At 48.0% G+C, this 5,819-nt stretch overlaps 1 pseudogene; it reads left to right on the forward strand.

The window, feature by feature from the left end:
- LOC104772822 overlaps window positions 1-5,575 on the forward strand; it is a 16,967-nt pseudogene extending 11,392 nt beyond the window's left edge.

The following is a 5,819-nucleotide window of genomic DNA, read 5'->3' on the forward strand; positions in this document are numbered from 1 at the left end:
AGCGGAGTTCTCACTTCGTGGGATCTTAGTGATTTCGAACTCCTCGAACCTAGCGACTAACTCCCGAGCTGTGGACAAATAAGCCTCCATACGACCATCCTTTGTCTCGTACTCCCCCAAAAACTGGTTGGTGACCAGCTGCGAATCGCAAAAAGCTCGAAGTTTTCGGACACCAATCCCCACTGCGAGGCGTAAGCCAGCAAGGAAGGATTCGTACTCGGCTTCATTGTTGGACGCACTGAAAGCCAAGCGAAATGACTGCTCGATCACTTCGCCTGTAGGAGAAGTGAGGCGGACCCCAATTCCTGCTCCCGATTTGGAAGAAGCATCATCAACATACAACGTCCATGGGGCTTCGACATTGTCGCTAACCGAAGAGGCTAGTGGGAGTTCAATCAAGAAATCAGCCAGCACCTGCGACTTCGCACAGGTTCGAGTACGGAACTCGATGTCGTATTCGCTCAACTCGATAGACCATTTAGCTAGCCGCCCGGATTAGCTCGGACTATGTAATACCGTCCGAAGTGGCTGCGTTGTCAGGATTATGATTGTATGGGACTGGAAGTAAGGCCGCAGCTTTCTTGCCGAAGTGACCACTGCTAGGGCCAATTTCTCCATCATAGGGTACCTGGACTCCGCCCCAGTAAATGACTTGCTGATATAGAAAATTGGTCTCTGCTCCCCCCTTTCCTCACGAACCAAGACTCCGCTGACCGCACTGTTCGATACGGCTACGTAAAGAAAGAGCGGCTCACCGAACTCAGGCTTAGCCAAGACCGGTGGTTCAGATAAATAAGCTTTGAGCTGAGCGAACGCTTCCTCGCACTTCGTGTCCCATAGGAAGTTTTTTCCCCCTTTTCGTAGCAGCTGGTAGAAAGGGAGGCATTTGTCCGTAGATCGAGAAATGAAGCGGTTGAGAGCTGCGATCCGTCCGTTAAGGTGTTGCACTTCGCGCAAGGTCCTAGGAGAACTCATAGACAGGAAAGCATTAATCTGCCTCGGGTTCGCTTCAATTCCTCTTTCTGTGATGATATACCCCAGAAATTCCCCTGATGGGACTGCAAAGGTGCACATCGTGGGGTTAAGCTTCATCCCGAACTGATTCAGGATGTCAAAGCAGACCGTTAGATCAGCGAGATGCGAGCTGGCTTCCATTGACTTTACCAGCATGTCATCGATGTACACTTCCATGGTCTTTCCGAGTTGATGCTCGAACATTCGATTCACCAGTCTCTGGTAAGTTGCTCCCGCATTCTTTAACCCAAAAGGCATCACCTTGTAGCAATAGATCCCACGGTCCGTAATGAACGCAGTCTTGTCCTGGGCGTCCGGGTTCATAAGGATTTGGTTGCAGCCAGAGAATGCATCCATGAAAGACATCAGCTCGTGACCCGAAGTGGACTCAACTAACCGGTCGATATGCGGAAGTGGAAAGCTGTCTTTGGGGCGGTGAAATCAACGCAGACTCGTGACTTTTCATTCTTCTTTTTGACTACCACTGTGTTTGCGAGCCACTCAGGGTATTTTACTTCGCGTATCTGTCCTGCCTTCAGCAAACGTTCAACCTCTTTGTTAACGATTTCAGCTCGCTCAGGACCCAGCTTCCTTCGCTTCTGCTTTACAGGTCGGAACGTAGGGTCCACATTCAGCTCGTGGGAGATAACTTCTGGACTGATGCCGGACATCTCGTCTACGGACCACGCGAAGGTGGCCGTTCATTCTTTTAGGAAGGTTATCAGACTGGCGCGGAGCTCGCTGTCCAATCCCACTCCGATCTGGATTTCCTGATCCGGAAACTTATCATTGATGAAAATGGACATCAGTGAGGTCGCCTTTTAACTGCTTCTGAACTGGATTCTTCGGGACCTCAAGCTGTGGTTGCTATTGGATCAGGAGCTTGTGACTTGCGAGGTAACAGCTCCTTGCCGTCCTTTGGCTTCCTAGAACCTCCCGGACTCCTTGCGGGGTCGGAAATTTGACGCACTGATGGTACGTCGAGGCCACTGCCTTCATCTGGTAGAGCCAGGGAGTTCCCAAAATAACATTATAGGCCGCAGGTCGGTCGAAAACCGTGAACTCCACCATTTTAACCACTCCTTGAGTGGACACCGGTAATGTGATCGTACCCAAAGACATTGACGTCTCGCTAGTGAACGAGACCAATGGTGAGGGTGGTCCTACGATGTGTTCTTTCCCGATACCCATTCTAGTGAGCGTCTCGAGGAAAATCAAGTCTACCGAACTCCCAGTGTCAATTAGGATTCGGCAGACCTCGTGGTTCGCCACGTCAAGTGAAATGACGAGTGCGTCATCGTGCGGAGTGTCCAGTCCCTCAGTTTCCTTCTCGGAGAAAGAAATTTCAGGTAGATCGCTTGCTACTATCTTAGCTCGCTTCGGCTGGGGGCTAGTGAGCTTCCGCTGGTGGTCTTTGATCGCAGTGATGGAGTTCCGAAAGAGACGCGATCCCCCCATTATCACTTCGATTCTTTTCTTGGGGGTTTCATTGCCATCAGACTGCCTCGATTTTTTCGAAGGTGGAGCATCTTCGTCCACCTCGGGAGTCAATTTCTGCTCTAACTCCTCGATTGTTACGTTTGGCATTTCTCCCGCCATGTACTTTTCTGCGAGGCATCAGCTTCTTACAGTCACGAGTGGAATGACTGTTGGTTTTGTGGAGCTCGCAGTACGTGTCCTCATCTCGGACCCACTTGTTACTTGGGAGCACACCACTCTTGGAGCGCGGTGAGAATGGCGGTTTGGACGGTGAATTCTTTGGAGAATTCTTTTTAGGAGATTGAGTGACTGCGAACGTGCTCGGCTCGGACTTCGGAGTCGTAGGCGGAGTCTTTTTGGCGGGCGATTCGAACCGTGGTTTTCCTGTAGGCGGAGCGTTTTGTTTTTGTGCAGCGGCGAGTTTGTCTTCCTCCGCGACTATCCAGTTTGAAGCCCGGTGTAATGCGTCCTGAATGGTTGGGAACCGATTTACGGACAGCTCTTCGCGGAAGCGAGATTCATGCCAGAGGCCGTTCTTGAGCTCGGCCAGGGCTGTGGAGTCCAAGAGTCCTGGAATCTTGACCTGGATCTCCTTGAACTTTGTTATGTAAGACCGGAGAGACTCTCCAGCCTTTTGGCTTAAGTTCCAAAGCTGAGCATCCGTCACCGCAGTTTCGATTAGGCTAGAGTACTGCTTGACGAACGAGGTCGACAGCTCGGTAAAGTTTGAGATGGAGCCAGCTGCTAAAGAGGCGAACCAAAGCAGTACCGGTCCACTAAACGTTTCTGCGAACAGCTTGCAGTACCCAGCGTCTGCTTCGTGGGGCTCGAGGTCCACCCTGCTAGCTGTCAGCAAGAACGTCCTGAGATGATTGGTCGGATCTCCTTTTCCTTCGTAGCGCGAGAACTTAATTTTGCCCGTATCTTTGATGCGGACTCGGGCTATTTGATCGGAAAAAGGAGTTCGCCTCAACTCCTCGATCACTCGAAAGATGTCTGGAGCTGAAGTGGTTGCACTGTGCATCACAGACCGCATGTCCCGGATCTCGCTCTGCATGCGGAAGATCTTGGGATTGGTAGCATATCCCGAAGTCGAAATGTTTCCATCCACAGGGAGAGGAAGACGGACTGGGACCTCGGAAGATCGGATGACGCCGGGCTGAACCGGAGTGTGGCCAACGCCAACCAGCGGTGGCGCTGTTTGCGTATTGGTTTGAGGTGGGAACGAATCTCCCGGAGTGACATCTGTTGCTGCCGCCTGCGAGGTGGAAGGTGGAGTCACACCGGAGAAATCTAAAGCACGCCGACGTGGGTTTTGGTCAGAGGACAGGAGATCGACCCGATCGGCGTACGCGCGGTGGGAGGCTGAGAGGTCTGCTACGGACGTCGTACCTTCCTCCAGACGAGCGGAGATCTGACCCTCCAAGGTGTCGAATCGTTCAGTAAGAGTGGCGGAGGCGGCTTGCTGATGGTTGGACTTTTCGGACAAGTCCTGCAGGAGCTTCTGGATCACCTCCAAGGATGCCTGATTGGGAGAGCTGCTTGCCATAGCGGTGGTTGCGTGGAGTGTATTTGTGTATGAAATTGGAACTTAACGAGAGTCAGGCGATAACTGCCCTCCTTCTAGCGCCAAATGTGAGAACTGAAAACGAGTTTCTCCTTCCGAAGTGATTTAAACGTGGAGGAGCTTATCGCCGTTAAGTAGTTCCGAACTGGATTAAGAGAGTTTTTGAGTATTTGAATTTGTATTGCTTTTTTGGAAAAACGTTCGATCCTTTACAACTGACACCCCCCTTACATATTTATACCGACCAATTTATTACCCAATTAATGCACAATTAATAGGACGCGATTTGCGGGGTCTAATTAATCCTCTTGAATGCGGGAATCTTTGACCGGGCCCGAGCTGCGAGCTGACCAACACGAAGCATCTCCGCGCTCTCTTCCTTTCTCCGGGCCTGATGGGCCTATCGGCAATACCCTCTTGGCCCATTAGACAAGCCCGGCCTAGGCCCTCCTGCCTATTGCCCGAGATGACAGATCGTGGGTACAACAATGATGCGGATCTACAAGCTCTGCCTGTTCTACGTGTAAGTTCTCCAACTCTGAAGATCTTCCGTTTAATGTTTGATTTAGAGATGTCTACTAAATCTACATTGGTTAAGATTGATGCTCCAGAACTCAAGCATATGAGTTTTAGAGATAGGCTGTCTGATAGAATCATGGTAAAGAATCTGAGTTCATTGCTCAAGATAGACCTTGATACTGAATTCGGTTCTTTTGATATTTACAGGAAGAGATATATCGTCCGTGATTTTCTCACCGGTATTTCGACTGTAAGACATATGATCTTCTCCCAACGTACTCTAGAGGTAAATATTGTTCTCTGTGATGCATCATATCTAACAGTTTAGTTATCTATTGGAAAGATTCTCACATATATGTATCCTTTGCTTTCTTCTTGCAGGTCATACATCGTTATTCAAAACTGGAACCAATTCCTAAATTCCATCACCTATCTCATTTGAAGGCATCATTTTCGAGCTCATCGTTACAACTATTGCCAGCCTTTCTTGAGAGCTGCCCAAATCTGAAAAAGCTCATCTTGGTAAGAATCTGTTTTGATTTTTGATTTGGTAAAATAATATCATTGTTGTTGACATATATTATATTGTAAGCAGCTGATCAATTCGTTTTATTTCGCAGGACTTATTTGTTTCAGCGGAGCCAGAGCAAACTGATCTTACCGACGTGCCTCGGTGTATGACATCAACTCTGGAGTGTATAGAGATTAACAAACTGATCAGGAAGGAAGCAACTGGGATTAAACTAGTTCACTATTTTCTTGAGAACTCACGAGTCCTTAAGAAACTCAAGTTAAGTTTCACAGATTCTCCTAAGAGTATGACTAATCAACCCATATATCATATCTACAAGGTGTATCTTACATCCAGAAAGCGTTCTCGCAGATGTGAAGTTATCATTTGTTAACATGCATCTGGTGGATTTTACAACTTTTCTAGCTTTTATGATCTCAGTCTCAAGGTTTTTTTTTTAGGACAATAATAATCTTGGCATTGCCTTCATATTTGCCCATCTTTCTTCAGTTCTGTTTGTATTCTTTGTGTTATGTGAAGCATGGTATCATTTTGATAAAGTTTCATAAAATTAGTCCAGTATAAACTCCGTTTTCTTTTTTCTTTTCTTACTAACGAATTTAAAAACAGCATTGTGATAGTACCTTGTTAGTTTTTTTCCGTGTTTCCGTTGATTTGTGATAGTACCAAGTTAATTTGAAGGAGCTAGAGCCAGAGCTTAATATCGAG

Source organism: Camelina sativa, chromosome 20, assembly GCF_000633955.1.
Source record: "Camelina sativa cultivar DH55 chromosome 20, Cs, whole genome shotgun sequence".
Classification (NCBI taxonomy): Eukaryota; Viridiplantae; Streptophyta; class Magnoliopsida; order Brassicales; family Brassicaceae; genus Camelina; species Camelina sativa.